This window comes from Typopeltis vanoorti, chromosome 14 (assembly GCF_054136105.1).
Source record: "Typopeltis vanoorti isolate ZY-2024b chromosome 14, IOZ_Tvanoo_1.0, whole genome shotgun sequence".
Classification (NCBI taxonomy): Eukaryota; Metazoa; Arthropoda; class Arachnida; order Uropygi; family Thelyphonidae; genus Typopeltis; species Typopeltis vanoorti.
In genome coordinates, this window is record NC_143562.1 from 75,364,553 (window position 1) to 75,377,104 (window position 12,552).

The 12,552-nt window shown below is 36.1% G+C and overlaps 1 protein-coding gene and 1 long non-coding RNA gene across 2 annotated transcripts in view; one reads left to right on the forward strand and one right to left on the reverse strand.

Moving 5' to 3' along the window:
- Nucleotides 1-12,552, forward strand: part of Ubqn (ubiquilin) — a 249,211-nt gene that overhangs the window by 107,852 nt on the left and 128,807 nt on the right. The gene's annotated exons all lie outside the window — the stretch shown is intronic.
- Nucleotides 11,305-12,552, reverse strand: part of LOC150099677 (uncharacterized) — a 128,209-nt gene continuing 126,961 nt past the window's right edge. The window contains exon 2 of the long non-coding RNA XR_016549367.1: nucleotides 11,305-11,668. This is a non-coding gene — a long non-coding RNA (uncharacterized LOC150099677). The remainder of the gene's footprint in view (nucleotides 11,669-12,552) is intronic.

Sequence of the window (12,552 nt, forward strand, 5' to 3'; positions counted from 1 at the left end):
TAAGTTATGCCAACAAATTTCAACTGGGCTGTTTGGCTTCTTCAGGGCATACAAACGGTAAAGACAACTCAAAGTCGATAGTAAATTTAGTTTAATCCTTTATCCAAGTGTGAGCAAACAAAGTTTGCACCTGAAAATAACTTCAGGACTGTGGCAAGGTGGTGCAGCTATTAGCAACTCAGAGCAAAGGTGGACCAAGTTCTCATCACTCCTTGTCTCAGTATCACCCACCATGGGTGATACTGAGACAAGGAGTGATGAGAGCTTGGATAGACAACTACCATTTTTAGATACCCTAATCAAAAAACAATCAGATGAACATATCAGCCTTAAAGTCTAACGTAAACCAACCCATACTGGACGTTATCTTTACTTCTCGTCAACTCACCACATTTCTCAAAAACTTAGCACCATACACATGCTCAAAAATAGAGCCACCAGCATCATATCAGAAGAAAAAGACCTCCAGGATGAATTAACTCATATATCACAGATCCTGGTAAACAATGGCTATCCAAGAAGTTTAATTATAAAGATTCTTCATAACAACCCCACACAACAACAACAACAACAGTCTTCCAAGACTCGATATAAATAATCAGTTGCCATCCCTTATGCAAGAACAGTGTCAAAAAAGATTGCAACACTCTCCAAACCTTTTGAAATTAGAGTAACTTTCAAACTGATCAAGACGATCTGAAACATTAAGGTCACCAAAAGACAGCAGTGCCTTCTTCAAATATGCTGGAGTATACAACATCCCTTGCTCTTCTGGTCTAAACTACATTGGTCAGACATCAAGAAGTCTTGAAATGAGAAAAAAGGAACACATAAGGAATGTTAAAAACAACAGAATAGATAATTCTGGATTAGCCCTCCACTTCTTCAACACAAGCCACACCATTGAATGGGACAAAAGTTCCATGCCTTATCTAGAAGAAAATTTCCGGTGTTCCAATTTCGAAAAGCCACAGTGGTCTCCATTCTGAAAGCAGCCTAAACAGAAATTAAGGAATGATCCTGCCCAACATATGGAAAATCTTAATAAGATCGCTAAGCTTGACAGAATTTAATTTTGCTGCAAACTACAGAGAGTGCATACAACAATAAGTAATGAAACACATGCTTCATGTGTATGATGTTACGCATCTTTTTAATTTTGTTATATTTTATATGTTTGTTCTATGTACTAGGGACTTTGATTTGTCTTTACCATTTGTATGCCCTGAAGAAGCTAAACAGCCCAGTTGGTGAAACTTGTTGGCATAATTTATCATTAAATTTATTAGTCCAAAAAAAAACCAGTGTAATCTTGTTCTAATAGTACATTCAAAATAACTTTTTGATGTCAACAAATTGTTTGTGTAAGCAAGGAACTTACCATAATGGTCAGTTCCATAATATAATATATATCTTATGGTCAGCGTTATACAAACCTCATAACATACATATAGCAGCACTCAATATCCGAAATGTCCCCCTTTTGCCTTCTCACATTCCCGAAGTCTGTGAGGCCACGTATCAATGGCAGCATGCACAATATCAAATGGAAATGCTACCACTGCTTACTCTCTCAAGTTCCAACCACAATTTGTAGTCCAAAAGATTCAGATCAGGACGTTCAGATTGCTAATCAGATGGCTATATGTGATCGGGCACATTCGCTTCCAACCACTGTTGTGTGAAGGCATGCCTGAACAACACCTTGTTGTGAAACATGTTCAGTGGCCATACCACAGGTTCCAGCACAGTGTCTTGATACACTTAGACAGAGGTTTTGACCCCTTTCTTGCAGAAATGCAACTTGGATACCCCTCTGATACATCCCCCCCCCGCACCAAACCATCACTAACACGTAGTGATGATCTCTCTGAATTCTGGATACTACGGCACATCTGTGTTCTCTGTCCACATACTGAATTGTTTTGGCAGTTAAACGACTCTTCAATGGTGAAAATCTCATCTGTGAAGTGGATATCTCTGTGTCTGTTGTTCTTGTACCACCAGAGAAGTGCCATTGATTTTATCATCCTCTGCCACATAAGTTGTGATGCTAGGAAGTGTCCAGTAGAACGATGATAGGCTCCCGCCCCCAGGTCATCAGTTAGTACGCATGACATCATTCTCTGCGAATCATTCATCTCTCGTGACATCGCTTCCTGTATTCTCACAGGATGCCTTCACAGCCCTCACAAGTGCTGTTGTATCCTAACGCAGCGTGATTGACCTGTTCTTTGGCGGTCAGATACATCTTCTGGCTGCACACAGCACCACTAACAGAACCAGGCTTGCACAATTCCATGGACAGCAAGGGCCTGTGAGGAAGTTATGGAAGTTATTTATGGCATGACTGTATACTACAGCATATGTTACCTGATCTTGCCTGAGAATTCATTATGCTCATTAAAACCATTCATATATTTTGTTTTTCCAGGTGAAATATCTTAACTGTGTGACAAACTTGAAATGATTCAGTATATCTACAAGGAAATCATGATACAAATAAATCTTTCTGATAAGAGAATGTTGATGAAAGTCAAATCAAAGTGAAAGATATGCCAAACTAATCCTAATTTTAGATTTTTGGATTTAGATTTTAGATTAATGAAAAATCAAATCAGTTTGGCTTTGTTGTGGTATTTCCTAAATGATGTAGACTGGTTTTCCAATAGTAGATTCTGTTGGCAGTCCTACCTCTTTAATTTCCAAATACTTATGTAGTCTTCTAATGCTCTTTATTGACCATTCAATAGCTCAGATAAAAAAACTACTGATTTGCATTCTAAATTCAAAAATCTCAAATTAAGTGCTGAAATTATAGTCAGATTGTGACATTACTTCATTTTTCACTATTCACTTGGCAGATACTGTGTATATTTGTCTCATGATTTCCCTGCAGATATACCAAATCTCCTCAACTTTTGTCATGTGGTATTTCAGCATAAATGGAGTACTTCATGACATAATTGTGCAGAATTTTTTTTTTTTTTTTCATGTGGCTCTCACTCATGAAAGGTTTATTGATTTTTGTATATATTTTTTTACCTGGTCCAACGGCCAAACATGAAACTTTTTCAAGTCACTTCAGGCCTCCAATAAGTAATGTGGTGATCTCACATTGGGCAATGAAATTTATCTCCCACCTAAAGAGAATTGCAAACATCCATGCCCCCACGGCAAGTTTCGAACCTACAGCCTGTTGTTGGTTGGAGAGTGGATACTACTCAGTCAACCATGTCAGAAGATATTATTGAGATATGACATTTCAGATGTTATTGAAGGAAAAGGAACTACTGAAGGCAATCGTTTATCTCTTGCCATGCCAGTTACTACCTCAAACCTTTTTTTTTGTTGTTGATGCATCATCAACTTTGTGGATGCATTATGATATAGTTGAAGAATGACTTCATACAGACTAAGACCTGCTGTACTCGTGAATTAAGTTTATCTTGGGAAGTTAAGTTGATGGATTTGAACATTTTGATTCTTATTTTCAAAGTTTCATTTTTTTTTCTTGATTTTAAACAGATTTTGGTGCACTGCCCTATCTATGCATCTGCATTTAACAACAAGCATTACCACAAAGAGCACACTGTTACCCACTATGCACATGACTGTCCTTGTTATCAAGGTCATTTTAGTTTGTCTTCACTGAGTTATGTAGTGTTAAATTGCCTTTTGATAATGCTAGCTAAAGCTAGCAAAATGTCGGTTGTTAATAATTAGTAAATTATTTATTTACATCCCATTGTCTATGTAGTTTTCTGTTCCAGATGTTTTGGCATGAACAATATGTATATTTGAGTCTACAGTTTGCCTCTAAATGCTGCTTGACCTTGATCCTTATTAAAAATTTTGTAAATCTTTTTCTTTTCAATATGAAATTTGTTTTATCCTCAAAACTAAATGGTGATCACTTGTTTCAAATTCCCTGTATATTCTTGTATCCTAAACCAACTTAGAGTGTATCACTATAAATAATGACATCCTATTCAATTTTTCTTATTTTGTGTGTTTTCTCTCAATGTGAATGAATCTATGCACATTTGTGTTGGAACATGGTGTTGGTAATGACTAGTCCCTGAACAGAATTCATCTCCTGAACCAAAATTTGGCAGGTATTTAGCTTTGCTCTTTTCTCAAAATTTTCCATGACCTCTTCTCTCTCTCTCTCTCTCTCTGATACACTCACAAAACTCTCTCCATTTGCTTTCTCATAGATGCCCTACTTCTGCATTAGGTATTTTCATGTGTGCTGCTCTACAGAATTGGCTGCCACCACCTCTCCACTAGGAGAGGCCAGCCTGGGATTTGAACCTGCAGCCTCTTGGTCGAGTGGTTAGCGTGTCCACTCTCCATTCAAGAGTCTGCAGGTTTAAATCTCACCATGGGCATGGATGTTGGTGATTGTCCTACAAACTCTGTGTGGGAAGGGAATCTGCAACCCTACCACATATTCTATCATAAAACTTCACTCTCCAAACCTGGTGTGATGCAGGAGTGACCATACAGCATCTACAGATGTCAAATGTAAAAAAAATAAATAAACCTCTCCACTAGCCTCTGAGCACTTAAGGACACAAGCAACATCTATATACATGGTTCATCCTCAGACTTATTGACTTGACTTCTTATCCTTTTCTTTCATTCTCTCTCTTTCTCTCCTTTTGAACAGCCTTCCCAATATCATTTTTCCAAATGAATGTAATCTTTAGCTTTTTAAGAAATACGTTACCAAATTCCTTCTTCTTCCTAAATCACTTGCCTATTTTATTTATCATTCATATGAACTTGTATTCTTCTGGAAATATCACTTTGATTTAATAATTTATTTAAGTTATTTATATTTTTATGCAGATTTCACCCACAAAAGTTTGTAAGCCTGTATTAGCATATTAGTACCATAAGGGTGCTAATATGCTATTAATATACCAATTATCGCCTAATACTGTTTCACAAATATTTTTCTTTCTGCTTGCAATTAAAGATTAGATTATCCAGAAACTCTGTTCCAGGGGCCAAACAAGGAAGCTTTTACAAGCTGCTTCAGGCCTCCAGTAAGCAGGGTGGCAGCTTCACACCATTTGATAAAAATCATATGTATGTAATGACATTTACAAATATTCTGCTATGGCATAAATGTTTTATCACTCTCTTCATCTTAGTGATAGGCTGTTGTTTGGAATAAAGCATGTTGGTCCATTAATTTAAATTATGATTTGAGAGGATTATGAAGTTGGATGAATGACAGTGTATCTTCAAGGAACTTAGCAAGTGGCCACTTCACATACAGGTAACCCTCGTATAACGCGGACGTTAGATTCCATAGAAATGCTGCGTTATATAAATCGCGTTATGCAAGACTCAGATCACATAGAAAAAGTAGGGTTAGGTTCCAAAATCGTTTTTTTTTAAGATTCTATAAACAATGACATATCCAACAAAAAATATATTTTTATTTAATTCAGGTAATTCATGTAAGTTAAGAAAACTATAAAACAAATACATACTATAAAATTATAAAAAATTATAAATTGTACATTGACTTCATTGCATATAATGCATAAATGTTTTAGGCAAAATAAAATAAAGTGTATATTTTAATCGTCATCACTCTCTTCAAAACTAACATTTCGTAGATGTTCTTTATTCATGAGTGAGTGGCCAAACGTTGTCATCACTTGAAATCTCTTGGACATCATTTGTATAATTCTCATTGCATACTTAAGCTGATTTAGTTATCAAGAAGTGAGAATAAGACCTTGCTTACCACATGCTGCAATTTTTTATTAAGTTCATAATATGGGGCTAAACAAATATCCAATTGTCTTGTGAATTTTCTGGAGCGCTCCATTGAGAGATCATTATCCATAAAATAACTTTCTTGCCAAGTTCAATACTTCTGCTAATTTCTTTAAACTGAATTCTTTAACGAATTCATCGCAATCAGAATCTTTGGCAGAACTTTCCCCACCATTTGGTTCGACGTCATCTATTAATTGTACCAGTTCCTCCTCATTTAAATCTATTTTCCCCATCAATTAATTCACTAATTTCGTTTTCAATCATATTGCCATTAGTATAAAAATAAATTTTTTTACATGAAAAAAAAAAGCATTACATATTGTATGTAACTCACCAAAAAATAAAGTGCTCATCTTGAGATTAACACACTTATGATTTTTAATGCGCTTTCCTGGCAGAAAATGAAGATAATTTTCAACAATGAACACTTTATATGGTAAACAATTGACTTACATGTGTGCTAAAGGGTTACTTATAACTACATGTGCAATATGGGCAGACGCAAATTTAACAAAGATAAAATTTGATTTTTAAGTTGTGCGTTGATAAATATATGAAAAGATAAAGGGTTACTACAGTTTGTAGACAGTCTTATATCGAAACCGCGTTGTATAAGTACCATGTTCAACAAGGGTTACTACAATTTGTAGACCACATTATATTGAAACCACGTTGTATAAGTACCACGTTATACGAGGGTTACTTGTGTATTCTTTTTTAGTACCAAGGAATCCAGATAATAATAAAAGATCAGAATCGCAACAGAATCTGTATTCTGTTAAAATAACATTTTTACCATTCAGAGTAAAAACAGGTTATTGCTTCTAAAAAAAAAATTATTAGTAGTCACTGTTTCTTATTTTTCTGCTTGCAAGCATTTGTGCTTTTAGAACTGCACAGAAAAACACCAGTATTATTTTTACTAAAATAAAGAGCCAAAAGGCTTCAGTTCGGTGAAGCAAAATTATATAAATCAAGTGGATATTAAATCCAGCATTATTTAAAAGCATTATTTAAATAATGCTGGATATTAAATCCAGCATTATTTAATTCCTGTAAGCTTTCTGGTCAATTATTTTTAGGAAACTATGAAAGTTTCCTAAAAATAATTGACCAGAAAGCTTACAGGAATACACTTGCTGACATTTATGAGTTGCCCTAGCACAGATCATATAGAAGACATGAGTGCTTGCCCGAGCGTCCATATTTCACCTTTTATTGGTCCATGTTTGAAAATGTGGTATCCCAAGTAATTTCTTGGTCTGCTTGGTCATTTAACTGGCGCTATTTGTACATACAAATACATGAGGCAAAAGGTATCTGCAATGATGATATTCAGTTATTCTCAATGACTTATATATATATTATATTTTAATGTTGAGCTCATATTCAAGAGGTTGGTTAATCAGCCTGTAGTATATTAGTACTGTGTATGGGTAATGGGTTGGGAAAGGAGAAACTTGTTTACATTTGATTTAATAGCCTGTATATTGTATTTCTTAGGAAACAGCACATCAAGGGGAAGACTGCTCAACAAACAGCAGTAGCAGGAATGAAGGAGGAGGAAAATAAACTTGTTCTGTGGGTTTCAAGGTGTACTATGAAGGAATGTTGGGCAGCAGCTGCATGTGTTCCAATGGACTTAGTACTGAGTGGGGGAATTATTGATGCTATTTCAGATGAACATTTGCCATGGAAATATTTATAGAATACATATAATGCAGAAACAAAACACCTATGTGAAAGTGGGAAGAGTGAGTTGGTAAGAGATGAGTTATTAATCAATCTAATTGCTTTCTTCTGTATTGAGTCAAGCATTTTAAGGGAGCTCTTAGGAGCCCCACTCCAAATGTGAGAGTAGTATTCAATAGCTGGGTGGATTTGTGATTTGTATAAACTTCACCTGTTTGGAGGTGAAGTAACGTCTTGAGTGAAAGAGAAATCCTAGTTTTTAGAAGCTGAGGATGCAATCGTTATGATGTGTTTATGCCAGGAGAGGCTTGATGTTAGGGTGATTCCAAGAAGAGAAATCTCATCTTGTCTGGAAATTTTGACTGTTGTCAAAAATAATACTGGGAGAAAAGGATTTTTTTTTTTTTTTGTGAGAAATAAGTCAGAACTGGGTTTTACTAGCATTGAAATTGACAAGGTTATTTGAACCTCATTGGAGGATGGCTTAGAGATCAGAATCGAGGGCAATGTGGTTATGTAGGTTGATGCGAGTTGTGTAAGTAAGGTTTATCAAATGAAAGGGAGAACTGCAATGTGCTGTCATCTGCAAAACTGTATATTGGAGGTCAACTGAAGTAAGTCATCGATATATAGAAAGAAGAGGGTTTGGTGAGAAAACAGAACCTTATGGAATCCCGGCATTAGTTGAATAGTGAGAGGATAAGGAACCATCCACCATCACACATAGTGTGCATCTAGATAGAAAACTGACAACACAAATGCAGAAGTCCTGAGACAGACCAAATGATGGGAGCTTGTTTAGTAAGCCAGAAGCTTTGGAGATATCAAGTGCAACCACTTGAGATTCACCAAACCTCTCCATGGCATTTGTCCAGAGATGGACAACATATATGCATAGATCTCCTGTTAATCAGCAGCAACGGAATCCACATTGATGGTCATTTGTTAGCTGGGTATCTTCAAGGTAGTGTATGAGCTGGAAATTCATGGTTCTGTCCATTACTTTAGATAAGACTGAGGTGAGTGAGTTAGGGCAGTAGTTTGATAGCAGTGATTTGTCACCCTTTTTGGGAATGGGTACATGCCGATTTCCAGGCTGTGGGATAGATACCAGTGGAGTAAGAGAGCATATACAGGTGACATAAACTATTTACTAATAATTGTCTGGACACTTTGGCAAAATACAGTTTATACCAGCAAGCAAACCCTAATATCAGGTATGTCCACCTTTGGCTTTGATCACCACTTGCACCCTTTGAGGGAGACTTTCCACCAATGTGCAGCAGGCACCAGGTGGAATTTGTCTCCATTCCCCCATCAAAACAACACTGAGTTCAGTGACAGATCGATGATATGCTGCAATGGACATCAATCGGTGCTCCAATTTCTTCCACAGGTGTTTGATGGGGTCGAGGTCAGGACTTTTGTGCAGTCCTGGGCAGTCATTTAACACCCATCTCTTCATACCATTCCATAATAGTTGCAGCTTTGTGGCCATGGAGCATTGTCATCTTGATAGCAACACTGGTCCGTTTCATAAAAACTCCACAGTTTAGGCATTGTGTGTTGCTGTGTCCTCTGCAGCAGTTCTGTTTTTTTTACCTAGAAATGCTGCTTTGTGAAACTAGATTCTTGTGGAGACATATTGTTTACAATTTTCTGTAAATGCTAATGTTGTAACCTTTAGTATGGCATGGTATGACCTTTGTAGTTTTTGTGCCAAATAAACTATAAGCCAACCTTTTTAGCAGCGCCTGGTTATCCAGAATACCTTGATACTGAGCTTCCTTCATGGAACCATGGACAACGACCAGTGGTCCCACTCCAAACCAGCTGAATGCACCCCCACACCATTACTCCTCCTTCACCACCAAACTTTACTATGGGTACAACATGCTGTGGTAACAAGCATTCACCAGGCTGCCTCCACACTCTGCCATCAGACTGGAAACAGGTGAACCTTGATTCATCGCTCCAGAGTACTGTTTTCCACTGGTCAATTGTCCAGTCACGTGCTCTTTGCACCAGGCCAAGTGAGCCGCCTTGTTTGTTGTTGTGATGTTCGGCTTGTGTGCCGCTGCTCTTCCATGGAAACCCAGTAAATGGAGTTATTTTCATACAGTATTAGTGCTAATCAGTGTTACTGGCACTCTGGAATTCATCAAGGGTGGTCTGTGCTGATTTGTAGCTGGTTTTGCATACCACCCTCCTGTCCATATCAGTCATTTTCAATGGCTGTCCTGAGTGTTTTCCTGCACTAGTGATGGCAGAACATCTCCATTTGTTGATCACATCATCAGCTGTTGATTTTGGATGCTCCAGTTGAGAGGCAATGGCACATATGGACATACCACCAATGTGGCAGCCCATGATGACACCTCTCTCGAAGTTACTGAGTTCACCGTGTTGCCATACCACCTGTATTCAGCTGCTATAATGAAATACTGCTTCCTATTATCTGTACAGTGGTTTTTATGTTATTGACAAACCTGGAATGTTTCATAGCTTCAAATAACAGGGTGTCCAGACAATTATTTGTAGATAGTGTAGGATAGGAGTCAGTTCTAGTGCACAAACCTTCATGACAATTCTTGCTTAGTAGTTCTCATTCTTACAACTGATAAAAGTCTCGACTCAAGAGTGACAATATCTACTTTGATTTTATTCACTCAGTTTTCTTTTAATTGTTTTCTTTATTCCAATATCAGTTTCTTGTATTACTGGTATCTACTTCAGCAGTTGGGTTCTTTGAGTATGTTTGATAAAAACCCTCTATAAAATATATTGTATGGAAGATTTTTGATCTCTTTGAACCTCTGAAGTCATTAATGTAATCCTGAAAATTTACATCACATGCTATTCAGGTTAGAATTGTTCCACTTTTTAATTCATTTTTATTCATATTATTCTCAGATTATATATGCATTTTCCTTTAACCCAAGGTTGATGGGGTTGTAGTTCTACATTACTAGTGAATTGTTTTTTACCAATGTGATTTCCCATTACCATTGCAATGGGAATTCACATAGGTCTTTGTCCAGTAGTATTCTGTATCTGGATGTCTGTGTTCACAGGCTAATTAGTCTGTTTTGAGGGATGAAAAGCCCAAGTTTCTAGAATAATTCCCTTGCCCCCCCCCCCCATATGAGACTGGCTAATTCATTTTTGATTGAAAAGTCCTGATAAAGGTGCTGCATCTCGTAGATGGGATTCAAACCCAGGTCTTGCCTACCAGAGGGGGCTCTGCTGAAACCAACTGAGCCATGCAGGCTCCTCTCAGATTTTAAGAATCATTAATAATTATTATCATTATCCAAGGAGTCCAAAGACTCATCGAGGGAGAGCATCTACTCTACAGCTCTTCGTCTCCACCACTCAATCCCACCAACTACAGCGAACTGCATCATCTACACCAGGGGGTCGGGAACCTTTTTGAACCAAAGAGCCATTCCACCAAAAAAATTAATTAACACAAAATTTTGGGAGCCGCAACTTCAGTTCAATTTTTCCTGGTGACTCAAAGTTGCATTAGTTCAAACTTAGGTAAATTTGTTTTTAAATCAGTACTTCCAGATATCAAATACCACTTTTATGTTTGCATATACATTTTTTATATGTTCAGTAAATAAAACAACATTAAGTTTGATTAAGTTTTTAATCACAAAACATGTTTAAATAAGTACAATATTGCAAAAAAAGTCAGAATTTGTATTGCAAAAAGAATTAGTTCGAACAAAAATACAATATTATGTATTTTAATAGATATTTGATTGTTTTAATTTAAAATTCACTAACGAGACTTTTGATTTTGCATCTTCTCAGCCAATTTACTTAAATCTGGATTGTGTGTCGTGCACTTTAATAGCAATTCAGCTTCCAAACTTTCATCAGTCAATTTGTTCCTATACTTATTTTTAATGTAATTCATTGAAGAGAAAAATTGTTCGCAATTGTACGTTGAACCGAAAAGAATCAAAACCCCAAAAGCAAGTTGGCTGGCATTTGAATAATTATTTGGGAAAGAATTCCAACATTTAAACATAATATGATGTTTCTTCCATAGTTTCCTCATTTTCTTCAATTTGTGCTACCATTTCCTGAAGTTTTTGTACCCAGATGCTTTTATTCTGAATTTCCAAAAGCTCCATTTGTAGTTCTGCAATTGATATTCCTGGAAAAGCTTCAATCTATTAATTTTAAATTGCAATTTACCGGATGTAATATAAATTTCATCATCTCTTGATATTTTTTTTTTTAAATCCTGAAATCTGTTTTGTAAATGAATCTAAAATTACAGTAATCATTTCAGTGAATATTTTGCAATCAACTTTTTCTTGATTTAAATTCAATCCATAATTTTTTAGATTTTCAAAATATATAAATTTTTCTTCAGTAACATCTTTGAAAAACACTCTTAGTTTCTGTTCAAAGGTAAGGACTTCCTCTAGTATTTGTAAGACTGTGTTTCCCTTCCCTTTCAACTTCAAATTTAGCCTATTAAAATGTTCTGTCATATCAAGCAAAAAAACAAAAATTTTGTATCCATTCGGGATTACTTCTCAGTAATCCCGAATGGATACAAATTCCACATGATTTACGTTAGAATTTTTAGTGGTTAAGAAAACTGTTACTTCTTTTAAGCACTGAAAAAAACGTTTTAATGCTTTTCCTCTTGATAACCATTGTACAGATGTAAATGTCACTAAATCTTTATGTTGACTACCTAGTTCCTCTAAAAATGTGTCAAAAAGTCTGTGATTCAACGCCTGAAATCGGATGAAATTGATCATTGCCACGACAATACCCATCACTCTTTTTAGTTGTGATAATAATCCCAAAGAATTTGCAACTAAAGCTTCTTGATGCAAAATGCAATGAAATGAAATAACTCCATGTGGAATATGAGTGGAGAATAATTTAACAAATCCCTTATTTTTCGCAATCATAGAAGGCACGCCATCGGTCGCAATGCATACTATATTATTAATATTTATATTTTTATTCTGTAAACTTGTTAGAAGGGTTTCTGAAATATCTTGACTTGTAATGTGTCCT